This window comes from Pterocles gutturalis, unplaced genomic scaffold, assembly GCF_000699245.1.
Source record: "Pterocles gutturalis isolate BGI_N339 unplaced genomic scaffold, ASM69924v1 scaffold10262, whole genome shotgun sequence".
In the NCBI taxonomy this organism is placed as follows: domain Eukaryota; kingdom Metazoa; phylum Chordata; class Aves; order Pterocliformes; family Pteroclidae; genus Pterocles; species Pterocles gutturalis.
Window position 1 is genome coordinate 57,357 of NW_010115333.1, and position 14,339 is coordinate 71,695.

Genomic DNA, 14,339 nt, shown 5'->3' on the forward strand with positions numbered 1-14,339 from the left:
TGCCACAGAGAAGCTGAAAATCAACAGAGTGATGACAGAAATTCAAGCAGAACCAATTCTTTGCTGTTTATGTAGCCCAAACACGGATGACAGAGGAGAAAATTTCAGCTTGCTGTTGATGCTCGAAGGCTGAAGTCCCCACAACCCAGAGCTTTTGGCTGTCAAATGTTTCAGAACAACGCACTAAATATAGTAATGACCCTAAATATAGCCCATGTGCTGTCTGCAAGAGTAAAACACCGTGCATGGACCAGCTAGACGGATTTATTTCAGCATTGGTGTCATGTAGGATAAACAATACATGCTTATCCAAAACTGTTACACTGCTACAAAGGCTGCTAATACTGCAGAAACTTATTTTCAGAGCGAACTATAGAGAAACAGGAATTAAAGCAGCAAGGTTGCTAAGGTCTAAGAAATGACATCAAGGAGATAACATGGGCTCAAGTTACCAGAAGACAGGAAAGCGGACAGATAAAGAGTCCCTGCATGTATGCTGCCTTCACCCTCGGAAAGACAGCAGCATTTTGCACAACTCCCTCCTGATTCTTTGCAGAGCGCTTCCCAACACGCAAGCAGAAAGGCTCGTGTGGCCGCGGGCAGGAGGCACAGCCCCACATTCCTTGCCCGGGGAACCAGCCGCCCTTCCTCTGGGGGGGCATCACTGGACCAAACTGAATACTGAACATTTCCCAGCAGGACTGTCACGTGCCAGGAACTTCTTGGTCAAAGGAACAGCACATTAACCTCGAAGTTTTTCCCACAGAAGCTGGGGATTGTGGGTTTATGAAAGTTAGGTCCTTTTACTTTCTGTGCAAGCCATTTTTAATCCTTGCAAACTCTACCCACTTTATTACTGAAATTGGAGCAGCCTGTTCCAGGGGAAGCACATACTCAGCAGCACACCGAGTTTTGCTCCTATAAAGGGGAAGAGCAAAACCAAATCAAAGAAATTCATTTAGTACAGAAAGTTGCACTTTGTCTGTGTAGAGATATTAAATACTTTGGAAGATGTCCAAGCAAATCGGTGTGGAAAACTGACAGTTGAAAAATAACAATGATTTTATTATTTTTGTCTGAATCCTCAAAATCTAGTGCACTGTTCTCTTTTCTTATGTAAGGAAAAATAAATTGAAAAAGCCCCACCACAAATGAACCAAAAGAGCTGACGGCCAAGGCTTCTCCAAAGAAATCTGCCACAAAATGGTCTGAGCAGCCTGTACAAGTGCTGCACCAGTTGCTGCCATGACTTGCACATACAGGGACTTTAAACCTGGTTGCTACTGTAATGATGAATCATTGCGTAACTGAAGCCTCACAACTGAAGTATCGTTTACAAAGGCATCACCCTCTACTGGTTTTTCAGTTCCCTGTTAATTTTTTCACTGCTGCAACTCCAGTCCCTAGAGAATGACCATAAACACCCCTAAGGTAATGACCTAGCTAAACAAGGCTGTATTTATAGTGCTATTATTTCCCCTTTAGTACATTTTGGAGCACAGAGAGAGCAATCAGACCCCGTGAGGATTATATCCTAACATATCTACTATAAATATTTATCTGACTTAATTTTAGCTTTACCCAGGTCTTTCAGGGACACACAGTGGGCCTTAGCTTGGGAAACCAGAGAAGCAACACAACATGACCTTCTCATGTTCAAGCCAGTTTCCCCTTACTATTGCAGGGTTAAGTTACCTGGGTGTAACCGATCTGGTACGGCCTCATGGCGTCACTGCTTTTCACAGAATGAATGCCAGGACTCGCAGTCCTTGGTGGGTGCTGCATTTATCACTGAAGTTGATGATGAAGAAGGCAGCAGATTTAATCGTATTTTCATGCCACATAAGACCCTTTGCCATGACAATGAAAAGCCTGCCACTGCCCTAACTAGTGTCATTCCAGAGAGGGAGCTCCTTTCTGCCTAGCTCAGTACATTCTCATGAGAAAAAGATGTTCATTCAGGTGCTAAAATAAACAAAAACTAAAATCTTGGTCAGAGTAACATCTTGGAAGTAAATTGCAAGTCAGAATAACAACATACCTTCTGGAGCATGACTTTGGATGTCTATAATGATTTCTGCCCACGTGCTTCACACCTTCTCCTGTAAACGTTAGTCTCACAAGCAGCTCCCTTCTCGGGCACGGTTTCTCAACAGACACCAGATCCTGCTTCAGAGCCTCCACACGGGCTCGCCTGGCACATCTGTGCAGCAGAAGGGTTTGTGACAAAGTGGCCCGGGTTCCATCCTTCTTCAGGAGCAGCAGCTATTTTAACCCACCACAGCATGCAGATTATTGGCACAGAGCGCTGCTCCCTCCACGCGTCACACTTTGTCCCAGGCGTTTGATTTCAGGCAGCCTTTGGGGCGGCAGAGCCAGCCGAACGCAAGGCTGTGGGAGAAGCCCGTGGAGCCAGAGGAGAACCACTGCTGTGACTCCTGTTCTCGCCCTACATGCTGCAGCCCTCGGAGAGGGAGCTGGTGCTGCAGAGCAGGACACGACAGGGTGGGAAGTTCAACAACAGCCCCAAAGCATCCGCCTGAGGAAGCAGGGCATCAGCTCCAGCCCCGATGAACCACCACGGTGCTCATCTAGCCTTACCTGCCCCATTCACTGCTCTCAAGGGTAAAATGGTGTCGCAGACGGCTTTTAGAGGGGTTTCCCCAACTGCAGTATGACCAGCGCAGCCAGCACCACTGCCCTGGGGATGCTGAGGCAGTCCAGCACGGTCTCCTCGCCCATTAGCAACAAACCGACCCAACAATTAACTTGAACGCTTGTCATGCGACAGATATTTAAGCATTGCCTCACGGGCAGGAGGAAAGATCAAGAAGGATTGTGATAAACTGCAAAAGTAAGCAACATTTAGACAGCCTCAGAGCTGCATCCCTGCGCAGCCCTGCAGAGCTACCACAGGCTGGAGGGAAAAACAAAAAACCCAAATGAACTGAATCACTCAGATTTGGCCATTACAGGCAATTTGTCTCAGCAGAAAATGTAAACACACAAAGGAACCTTTGCCAAAAATACAGTGCCTCCCCTCCTCCCCCCGGTTTCAGGGTGGAGATGGATTCCTCAGAGGCATGCTTGCGAGGCCAGTAATGCTCTCTGTGCTCGGCAGTGTTATGAGATGCTGAGGGACGATACGCTTCACAAGTGAAGGAGGTTAGTTCAGGAACAAATTGTCCTCTTTTAAAACGGCTTTTGTTTTTAAAATAAACTCTGATTATTTTAGTACTCCCACTTACGCTGTTGCCCCACAGGTGGGTCCATCAGCAAAGTGGCGCAAGGAAAAGTCCAGGCTGTTGGAGCTGGAATAGTTTTGTCAAGTGGCTTTGGTTTGTTTTGTCAAAAGGTTATGTTCCTAAAAGAAAACATGGCACTGAGCTGCACCTTGAGTCACATTTGGTGTATGAAATATTCTCACAGGCTGCAGTTCCCTCTTGCTGTCCCTACACAGGCCGATGTACTAAGAGCAGGCTGAATCCGCCCAGGAGCCAAGAGGCGTGTGACAGGTGGTGGTTACAGGCACCGAGGTAACGTCAGGAACCATTTAGCTCTGGGCTTGTGACTTTTAAGTCCCTCCTTCCCCAAACAATTTGCTGAATTCTCAGTGCACAAGGTGATAGGAGCAGCACAAAGTGCCACAGAAACTCTTCCTGTGAGGTCCGCCTGCGATAGGGATGGAGACGCTGCCTGGGTCTGCGGCAGGTGGAGCTCATCCCGCGCGGGCCGCAGAAGCGGCTGACGTCTCCTCCCCTCACACCAGGCTGCCCCAGGGCCTGCCAGTGACAGAACGTTTTATGGGGCTTCACTAACTGAGGAACAGCTCTAGGTCTTAATGATATTAAAAGCAAGAAAGATGAGATCAGGTTTGTGTTTGCTTTAAATGCTCAACACAGTCCCACGTGCAGTTGCGTCACCACGCGGGGAGGTTCGCTCAGCTCCAGAAGCCGGGACGAGGAGCCAAGGGCGGAGTGGGGAACGTTGCCACCAAAGTGCCTGTGCCATGAAACTACACCTGCACCAGCCCACTGTGGGAACAGCCCCGTCCTTCACCCCACAACTTCCCACTGAACCACCACAGCAGCAGCAGCGGCACTGACCAGGCTGCGGAGCCGGCTGCCTCACAGCTCCCCAGCTGAACAAGTCCCCAGGAGCCCTCCCAAGGCAGGAAGTGAAGCAGAGCCTCCAGATCACAGCACATCCCGGACCCCTTCAAGGGAAGCCTCTGCTCCCCTCTTCTTCCCTGTGACATAGGTGGCCATGGAAAAGAGCAGCATTGCAGGAGGTGATCCTGTTGATGGTGCCTCCTGAGCTCCATGCAATGACAGCATCCTGGAGCATGGGCAGGATCACTGCTTCATGTTCTCTGCTCACTGCAACCTTTCTTCATGGATCTAAGGGGACCCACATCTCCTTAATGACTATTTCAAAGGGATGCCAGAGTGGATGCATCTAAAATACACAGAAACCAACATTTCCACCAGACACCACCAAGGAGCCAAGGAAACAGTGCTGGGCTGGCAGAGCAGGGGTTAACTGGCCACTCACCATCCCCAGAAGCGCTGGGTTAAAATCCTGTGGAGGCTGCTCGGAGAAGCTGTGGTGCTTGAGGGACAAGGGGGTGCACAATGTGATGGCTGTGGAGAAGAGCCTGCCTCCCATCCCTGGCCTATAGGAAACCACATCGGCAATGCAACATGACTGTGCGCAGGCAAGTTATCATCCTAGACAGATCTGCAGGCCTGATCTTTCACTTCTGAAAGGGAAACTGGGATTTTCACCATAGATGTTCATGTGGTACGAGCACTGCCCAGCAGCTGACTGCTAGAGGAGGGATAAGACAACCATTTCAAATGTAATACAACAAAGACTTCTTGGGAAAAAAATCCAAAGTCTTGGGGGTATCTCTGCCACTCCCAGAGTACTTCCATTACCAAGATAACACCCAAGCCACCCACCAGCATCAGAAGATGTTTTGATGTTGCACATCCCCAGCAAGACTCCAGCACTGGGGAAGGGCAAAGGCTGCTCCCGTGGGGGACTGTGTCAGATCGGGCAGGTGATGGGGGCAACCGCGGGAGGAAGACAACCGAAGCTCCTTCTGAAGTGCAGTGCCCTCAATATTTCATATATAATCCATTTATCAGTATCACAGAAGCTTTATACTTGTATAATTAACCTAAGTATTAAATGAATAATTTACCTGGCCCAGAAAACAAAAAGAAAAAAACCAAACCCCACAAGCCCTGGCACAAGTATAGATGTGTCACATCAGAGAGCAAACAAACTTTCTGCAGTAAAACACAAGACACACAATCTCTTCACCCAAACAAGACCTGCCACACACTTTTGAACCTAAATTTCACAATTTATACAGCTGTTGTACACAGCCATACGCTGCAGCATGGCCAGATGCTCACTCCCTCAACAACCCGCAGACCCGCTGGCTTCTGCTGGAGGTTATCCACTCCCACAGCTCCCACAGCCCCAGGGGTTGTGTGAGCCCAGCTCTGGGCACAGCCACCCAGGATACCTGAAGTCACTGCCCAGTGCACATTGATGATCCCTTTTACTGGCACAGCTGTGGCAGTGTCCAACCAGTGGGCAAAAATGAACAGTAACAGCTGTGACATGCACAGTTAGCAGCTCTCAGTGGCTCTCTATGGCTTCGCTAACTGGAGGGCTCCAACTGGGAATTGTTTTGAGAGGACTTCAAGCCTCTACCAGACCTTCCAGGCTGTCTCCTCCGGACCTGCACCGCCCGTGAGGAGCAGCAGAAGCCTTGGTACCTGTGCCAAAGGTGGGTGACGCAGAACAGCCCCTCAGCAAGCTTCTGCACAGCAGCACAGCAACTTCCAGGTGGTCAAACACATTAGGTGATAAGAAACAGCAACAGTCACTGAATAATTTATGTGATAAACTATTTCTGGAGCATTTGATCAGCTCTGCTGGCTATCATTATTTTTGCTGAATCAACAGCTCCCATCGGAACATATGCTCTCGCGAAAGCAAGCAGCACTGTGGCAGGTTAGGAAAGACATTTACTAAATTGAGTGCACACCCCACTTGCTCCGCTGAGCCATAATGCAGTACATACATGGAAATCTAAGCAGCTAAATGCTTACTCCTCCTGAAGTGGCTGTCTCTGCGTACACAATCTGTCCCTGCAAGGTTTTTCCATTAACTTACTCACGTGTAGAGCTATAAATCAGAAAGAAAGAGAACAGGGCAGGCCAGCAGAAGAGCAAGAGAAAGACGATACATTACAGGCTGTTTTGCAAAAGGCGGTGATTAACTATTATCAGTTAAAAGCAGTCGTGGATAGAGCAATTCTGCACCTCGTTGGCCTGCAGAGGGCTGGGGAGGTGAAAGGAGGCTGGAGAGAAACAAGGTGTTTAGCTGCTCTTGGAAACAAATATGACAACACCTTTTTAAAGAGATTAAAACTGTCGCTAAATACACACTTCAGTTCAGAATTTACCACAAACAGACAGAAGACAACAGTATGGACTTCTGTAGAGAAGTTAGATGACCCGAAGCAAAGGAGGGGAATGCAGCCATGAAGCACAGAAATGCCCTGGCCAGGGGTTGGTCTGCACCACTGCCCTGGTACCTCCTGAGGCCTCCCAAAGAGCTGGTGTGGCAGCAGGCTGCCCACAGCCAACACAGGAATGGAATTCACAGGAGCCATCCTTTTGTGTCAGAAAGTAGGACCTGGGATTTTCTGGAAGGGAAATTATCAGGTTTTTACAACAAACATTCCCCAGGGACATCCCTCACTTCTCCAAATCTGAAATCCTTCCTTGCTGCCGCCTTTCTCCAAACAGCAGCTGTGTGCCACCCTTCTTCTTGTACAGAGTTGTCAGATTTTCAGAAAAAGAAAGAAAAACTGCCATGAGGCATTGCTGTTGGACAGATGATAATTTGTTCAGCGCTGGGATTACAAGACTTCTTTTGCTAGTGGAAGAGCACGCATGGTACAAAGCCCCCACACTTGCACCACACTCCATGGAAACACACCTCTGGGATCACGTTGGTAGATCTGGCAGCAAATATCACTGCTGAGCTTGCTTTCCCAAAGACATGTGGACAAGAGGAATCCCAGCACATGCTGGCATCTTCAGCTTAAAGTATGAATTCCCCTCATACTCAGTATGAATAACAGACAAACTCCCAGCAAGCAGCTGCATGCAGAAGGGACTCTCATTTTCTACCCTTGGTCATGCTGAGATGCCAGTAGGGTTCACAAGAATGCCCCAGACCAGCACATTATTTTGGTGGGGTGAATCAGTTCACCAGCAGCGCAGAGCGCGCCAGCACGCGTTGACGAGGCAGGAAAGCTGCCAGCTGCCCTTCGGCTGCCGGAGCAGCTCCCGTCTGCAGAAACACACTGCCACAACACCCACTCGCAATCTGGCACCAGCAGATTTTACACGTCTCGACACTGCTGTTAAATACAGGAACCAGTTCAGAGCACAACAATAAAGGCACACGTAACAGGTTTAACCAAAGCTGCGTATTTTCCTGCTATGGAAACCGGTCACAAGAACCTAAAATCTGCCCAGAGACAAGAATGTTGTGTGCTGCTCTCTCCTAATCTGCCCTGTTCCCTTCTGAAACCCTAAAACTGATGAATGGCAACACGGACTAGTTACAGCCGGCCCAAAGCAGCGCTCTGAGCTTTGCACATCAGAGCTCTGCCAGTGCATTGCCAAGGGTCACACCAAAGTGCAAAGATACTTCACCTACCACCTCCAAATGACCTCATGCAACATGCAGCCTTGCTTCATCTTCACAAAACAGACAGACCACAGACCTTTAAGTTGTAAGGCCTTAAGATATGTTTTTTTCCAGAAGCAGGAATAATCCAGAAGTCCAAGCAAATGGGAGCTGGCAAGAGCTCAGTGGTCCACAACTGAACGGGAGAGGCACGACCACATTTAGAAAAAAGCTCAAAAAGCAGCTGTGAAAATTGCCGCTTGTCCTTGTCTCCTAAGAGCAGAAATGTACAGGGTGAAGCTGGAGCAAAAGCTGAGCTGAAACTCAGAAAACCTCTGGAAAACTGGAGACAGCCAAGCAGCACGATCGTCACTGGGATTTTACAGGTTAAAATCCATCAGGAAGGCTTACATCAAGTCTATCCTGTCTCTGAGCATGGAGGTCCACAGACAAACCTATTTTTCTATGAACCCAAAACCACTGGTGCTTCATGCCGAGCAACCCAAGAACCAAAGCTCTCAGTATTCTATACTGCATGATTTTGGCTTTAGATATTTGCTACTCTATACATCTCAGCAAACATTTTCCTGCTTTCTAAACATTTCAGTAAACTCTTTATAGGACCTGTAAGCTATGCTCCCATCCATCTCACACCAGGCCCTCCAGCCTGCCCTCCCCTGCTGTGTCACACCATGGCCCTAAGCTCACAACCTGCACCTCAGAGAGTCCTCACACGCAGGCTAAACCCCAGTGCTGCCAACGATCCTTCCCATAAATACACTACCTTGGTGCAGAATAAAATTGCACCTTGTCTGAAGAACACTTAACAGACCATAACTTATGCAACAGCCAAACATTTCATACATAGCAAAGCGCAGCCCAGCCTTGCGAGAGCAGAAGCACACCACAAAAGCTCAGCTGTGGAGATGGAAGGATAAACGAGTGACTAAGGGGGGCAGCCAGGCACGTGGCAGGTCAGCGCAGGACAGTGGGGAGCTGCTGCACAGCACGGCGCTGAGCCTGGCTGCTCTGCCTTGCACCCCAGCACACGGCATGTGGGGAGACGCACCGCTCGGTCAAACTGGAGGGGTGCAAAGGCACAGAATACGTGCCTGTGTATATAAGCATCATATACTTTTGTTGTTGAATCCAAATAATTTTTCAGCCTAAATTGCATTGGTATGTGTTGTAAATGTTCTTTTTCTTTTTTTAATGCAAGTTTTCAGTTTATTTTACAGTCTTCTTTGTACCAGTTTTGAAATACATATATTTATATGGTTTAGCAAGAACCATCTGGAATCACGTCCTGAAAAACACATCCTTCTGGCAGACAGCTTGTGTACTCCTGAGTAATTAGTGTATTTATAGAAAGACAGGGTATGCTTGGGTTTTTGTATTTGTGAGCCCACTCTTCATTAATTACCACATTTCCCTAAGAGCGACAGATAATGTTCTGCCTCTCTCAAACTCAGCTGCACCCAACCCCTGTGTACAAGGCCAAGATACAATACCCACTACAAATGACTGTGACTTGTGCCTTCATTCCCCCCACACCTTCTGTCCATCTCCTTTGCGTGTCCTGCACGGCTCTGCCCCGGGGAGGTGGCTTCCCGCAGACCGGCACAGCGCCTGCACGCCCTGCAGATTCAGACAGCCGCAGCTTCATCCAGCAAAGCCCCTCTGCTAGATTAAACACCTGCTAAGAGTTCTGCCACTTCTCTGCCTTCAAAACAGATTTTTTTCCATCTATTCCATCTATTTCAGACTTCCTTTAATTTTAAAGCTTTTCAGGTTTTTGAACCACCTATACAACCTGATTTAACAAACATCTAAAAGCCAGACCCTCTCAAGATCAAAGGCCTTCAAAAAGCCAACTTACCTAAAAACTCTAATAACTTTTAAAAGCTGTATAGTCTTTTAAAATTTTACAATCAGAGTCTGCTGAAAAAAAAACTTCGCATGTTTGCTCAGAGTTCAGCCCTGCAGGATGCAATGCATCTGTCTTAAACTACTCCCAGAGATCCCCAACTCTAAGGTGACACCTTGTTTCCTCATCTGTGCCAAAAAGCTGGAGCTGTCATTTCTAGCTCCCCGGCAATGGTAGCTGATCCGCCAGAGCACCTTGGGTGATGTTGTGTCACAACAGAAACCTGTTTGGCCTAGGAAGGTCTGAAGAGATTTCTTAAGATATTGTGAAAGGAAGGCAAAAAAACCGGGGGATAAAGATAGGCTCAGAAGGAATTTATGAAACATACCTTAAAATAATTTCTTCCCTTAAAAAGCCTCCTTCCAGCTCACCTGGGTATTGTCCTTTCTATGCAGCCAGGTGTATTTCAGATGCAAGCTACCATCATACCCAGCAGCAGACACAAACCACTGCCATATCCAGCACCACACACAAAACTGTGAAGTGTCCTGAGCCCCAGGTCAGCGCTCCCAACCTTTCCCAATTTGCAGCCTCAATTCCTAACAGTCATATTAGCTCTTCTGCACATCCAATATAAGCCCATTCACGACTGGACAGCTTTTCTTAGTTAACGTGGTGTGGATCCCTTGCAAATAAGTTCAGAGACAGGAATCAAATTTGAAAATGCTGCTCTAGACAGCTATGTAACTTATGCAGAGGTGTAAGTATTCCTAATGAACATATTGCAGTCACAATGCATGACACATTTATATAACTCACATGATGTAAATCCAGAACTGGCTTTAACAAATGTCATTGTCACATGTAATAAGGGCATTTAAATGACTTGGAAAAGCTCAGTTAATCCTGCTTACTCAAAAACTTTGCTGGCTAACTGAAGGGAAAGTTGTCCTAAAATTTAAAAATACAAGAGGAGAGGCAGTAAATAACTAAGGAAAATGGCAGCCCAAGTCCAGTAAAGTGACAAATTACAAAACATCTCAAGTCTTCACACTGGCAGCGCAGCATTCACAGATGTAGTTTTCCCCAGCATCTAGTAATGTCATGCTATGGAAGGACTAAATCCTAGGGCAGACAACCACACACATGGTGCTGCCTGCTACATGCCATCAGCTACTCTGGATTTAGTGTCTGAGAAAGTCTGAGAGCCCAAATAATCCTATTTAGTTCCAAGAGACTGAACAGGATTTGTAAAAGGGTAACATATCCACAGATTAGTGAAATGTTCTCAGTTTCAGTGTGGTCGCTTTGCAATCGTGTTCAGAAAGCATTTTCAGCTGTAGGTACCAAGAAAGTTTTTGACCATGTTCAGAGACATCAGAATTACATGAAAAATATACATTGATATATAGGAAAAAACCTGGGAATGGTATTCACAAAACACCAATATCCCCTTATCTACCCCTCGTACAAATTTTGACTCATTTATACAGGAAGGTTCTCCCACAGCCATACGAACTGTCAACAAAGGGATCACAGCAACAGGGCACAGCACCTTTCGTAGCAAAGAAAAGCCCATCAATATTCTCTAGTAATGAACTTTTCTAAACAAGGTTTTCTTCAGAAGGAATAAAGTACTTAAAGATACTATCAAAATGATGGTGTTTAAGGAGACAAAGTCCATGCTGATATTATCTACAATTAATTGACTCTAGAATCATGCACTGATGCAAGAGTCTCAGCAGCCAGCACACACTGTATGCCTGACCATACCTGCAATCACAGCAGTTAACAGTTCTGAAGAGCTTCCCAGAGCTCCTTGTTGACAAGATAGCTTAGATACAAAACTTCCAAGTCTTTGCTCTTAATTCTTTGTGCTCTCCACTACTGTGAAATTATCAGTTATCATTCAGCTCACAACAGAAAAGCCTCCACCCAAGGCAATTGTGCATGGACTGCTTCCAAAAGAAAACACCGTCTGCTGAGATCACAAGAAAATGCAGTTGCAGGGACTGCACTGACTGCTGGCAGCATCAACCCCCCCACAACACCTGAAGGGCAGGAAGGGACCCTTCTGAAGGAGCTTTCCACCACACTGCTCCAAAAGCAGGAAACCAGCCACCTGCCAGTGGAGACCCTGGGAAAACATTATCTAAATGGTTACAGCAGACACAAACCTCACTATCAACCTGACAAGCACCATAAATAACCTCAATAGATGCACAGATGTTACTTCTGTGATAAGAACAGGGGCAGTTAGAGCTGCAGAAAACTCTAGATCTCATTCAGCCAATATAGGACAACTCCTGCTATCCTTGAATAGTCATTCCCCTGGCCCATAATTTTTTCATCCCATTACAATTAAGTATATTTAAAGTCAGACACGGATATTTTAATAACCATCAAACTTTTTTATTTACAGCAACATCCTATCCAACATGTCTATAGAGTAAAGGCAGCCAGATCAAGTCAGCTGGCTGTCAAGATAAAAATAAATATATTCTCTATGTATATCCCACTGTCCATGGCTGAACATGTCTGCAAGAGAAGAAAGTGCTCCTGAGTTCAGCTGAAGGTATAATCCCACATGGGAATACTTTGACTCAGTGGCCAGCAATGCCTCACAGCTGCTGTACTCGGCTGGACTTCTCTTTCCTAAACTGCAGGTGAAACAAGCTCATACAAACTGACTGGGCGCCAGAACTCGCTACCTGTTATAATGCTGTACTCCTCGCTCCGGGCTCCGATGGACCCTGTTCAAAACCTGTCCATATGGCAGCTGGATTGCTGCTTGCTGGCTCATTCTGTAAATTCTTGGAGCAGTTTCAGCACAGACCTGAAATGAATACCAGCAGTGACCAGGCACATCCTGTAACTGCACACTTCGCTGGGTGCTGAAATGGAGACCAATTTGTCTTGATAACTTTAGAGAGGAGAACAGCTAGTTACAAATCCCTGTATTTTCTACTGAAGATACCTGTCTGTCGTTTTCTTCCCAAGCATGCTTTATTTGCACATCCTACTTAAGAAAAATAAAATTATTTTCTCAGGGAATCTGATCCCTGCCTTACCTGCAACAAATAACTCTTTGGTTTTTACAGCAATGCCTGGTCACAGAGTGACAGCTCAAGGCTGAGTTCCTGTTTTCACTGTACAACCAATCTTACACAAACCTACCACAAATATTCACTAGGGACTATAACAGGCTTTATACACCCTCATTAGATGAGCAGACAGGGTTTTCTTTTTTCCTTAGGACAGCTTTCACATCATAGGCTGAGTGCCTATAGCTTGCTGGGTTAAGGATCCTGTGTATTTATTCTGGAAACTCACTGCTTTGTCCCTGCAGGACTGGAGCTTGGGTTGGCCATCCTTCGCCACAAGCCCAAACAGTTCTGAACGTGTCAGCCCTCCTTAAAAACCACAGGACTGTCAAGTCAATTTGCTGACTTGAAGGTTAGTCCCCTCTAAATTGATTTCCACTCATTGTTACACAGAGACCACTGCAATGTACATCTTGGGTGTATCAGACCATTTATACATAGCTGGACTGTTACAAAACTTACATACTTTCCTAAAACTAACTGGAAAGTTTAGCCTTCATCAGTTTAACTCTTTTTAAAATACAGGAGGTTGCTACAGGATTAAAAGTCTTTACCGTAGGTACTGCAAGAGTTTGATTTATATCCTTTGTTCTCCCACTAGGTTGATCTAAACGTAGCTAGTCCCAATGTAAGAACGTCTCCCAGTCATTTTCAGAAGACTTATTCAAGAATCCAAACATATGTGGGGACAAAATTTGCAGTTCTGTGAAACCATGAGCTTTTTATGTTAGACTATGTTCAATAAAGCACTGGTATAAATTCCAAGAAGAAAAGAACACCATCTACATCCCAAGGCAATTCACAGAACCGTTGGGAAGAATAACAGACAAACATTTTTAGTCAGTAAGCTAACACTCCACTATTTCTGTCCCTGTTATTTAAGCCTCTTCTTTCATCATCAGACATGAAGCTGTAAATGATCACCAATGTTTCTCAAAATGCCAGTAGGTATTTTGCATTTTTTCCTAAGAAAAAATATTTTTATTTCCTTTCCTAATCACCAGGCAAACCTGTACAGAGAGAAACAACACCAAAAATTCAACCCAAATGACCAATTACTGATCTGACACACACAGTGTAGCAAGGTGGGTATGGAGAAGGGGTAATAACCCAAGGTGTGTTAATGTTAGTATAAAATGAGGTATCCTCTAAGAAAACGTGAAAGACCTATCTTTACTTAAAGAAAGATACCTTTCAGAATCTAAATTAACAGTTGCCCTCAAACCAACACAGATTAACTTGCTTGCAAGAAAGGAGAAACCCCCTAACATTATCAGGTGTGAATCTGGAAATGCACAAGCTGCCCAGGGTCAGTTCTAAATTGCACAGCTGGGATTTTGGCACTTGAACTTTTTCCAGTTACTTTTTAGAGGGAAAAACAAGAGAATTAAAAAACAAAACAAAACAAAACCCAAATCATGTTTTAACAACACCACTTTGGCTTGATCCTCCCTTATCTGCTCTGGGATATAATCCTCCCTTCACAAATATAGCATAGTCCATGTAGCAGTTTATTTTAAGCTCAAAACTAGGACTAGGAGATAGCGAGCTCATGCACTTTAAATACAGTTACCTTATTCTATACCAGTTAACAAACCTCAAAGCTGCTGGCAGTAAACATGATCAGAACCAAGCCTGGAGCA